We start from the raw sequence: 1,182 nt of genomic DNA, 5'->3' as shown, positions 1-1,182 counted from the left end.
GGTGGGGTCTTTGGACCCCAGATTTTATCCTCAACAGTAAACATGTCTTTCCTTCACTAATGCATTAACCCACTAACCCATGAATAAACTAATCCATTCATGAGGACAGAGGCCCCAGGTTTCAGTTTTCTCTGAAATGTCCCACCTCCAAATTAATTTCCAACACATAAATTCTGGAGGACACTCAAGTCATGGGGAGTGATGTTGAAATAATTTTCAACAGGCACTAACACCAGGCATTTGGAATGAGCTTCAGGAGAGGGCACTTCTCATGGCACACTGGTTCGGGTGCCCTGGTTAGAGACTGAAAGACAGTTTTGCTTATGGGAATTTATTTGAGGATACTCTCAGAAGAAGCACTCCAAAGGAGTGAAGAAAGCAAGAGCAGGTGGAGAGAAATGCAACAGCAATCCAGCTACAGCAGAGCAGCTGTCGCACTGCACAGGGAGCTCTGGAACCAGGAAAACCCTGCAGAAAAGCCACATTGAAGCAAGAGGCAGGGCTATTGATCTCCTATCAGTCAATCATGCAGCTTGCCTGTGATCTCCAACAACCCAGTGGGGGGGGGGGTAGAGAAACAAATACCCCTGTCACAGGGCACATCCAATGCCACAATACAATACCTATTCATAGTCATTTCCTTTCTTAGAAGATGAATGTTTCCTTCAACACTTTCCACAAAATAATAGTTATCGTTTATAATATATATATATATATATCTTCATTCCTGTTTTACAGATGAGGAAAGTGAGAATCAGAGACATTAAGTACTTTTTTCCAATCAGACAACGGGGAATTCCGCCCCCTCCCTAGAATGCTGCAGGCTTCCGGGTTTTACACAGTGAGAGGCTTTTGTGGAAGGTCTGTCCCCTCTCACTATGGTAGTATAATGCCTGAAGTGCAATGAATCCAGGAGATCTCTTTGTAATTTTCAATCTTGGATTATAATGCTTGCCCCCATCCAAAGCTCATGATTCAGGTTAATGTCTTAATAAATTTCCATTAAAAAGAAAAAACACAAGATGTAAATATCTTTCTAGGCTTAATTTTATCTCACAACATAAACATCTGAGGAATAGAATATCAAGTAATATTTTCTGAAACATCTTTGTTTCCATCAACTGCATTTAGAAATGTAACATTTTGCAGATTTAACATTTTATTAAAATAGCATAAATGTCG

The sequence above is a fragment of the Nannospalax galili genome, unplaced genomic scaffold (assembly GCF_000622305.1).
Source record: "Nannospalax galili isolate Female #2095 unplaced genomic scaffold, S.galili_v1.0 scaffold925, whole genome shotgun sequence".
In the NCBI taxonomy this organism is placed as follows: Eukaryota; Metazoa; Chordata; class Mammalia; order Rodentia; family Spalacidae; genus Nannospalax; species Nannospalax galili.
This window is presented reverse-complemented; position numbering follows the sequence as displayed.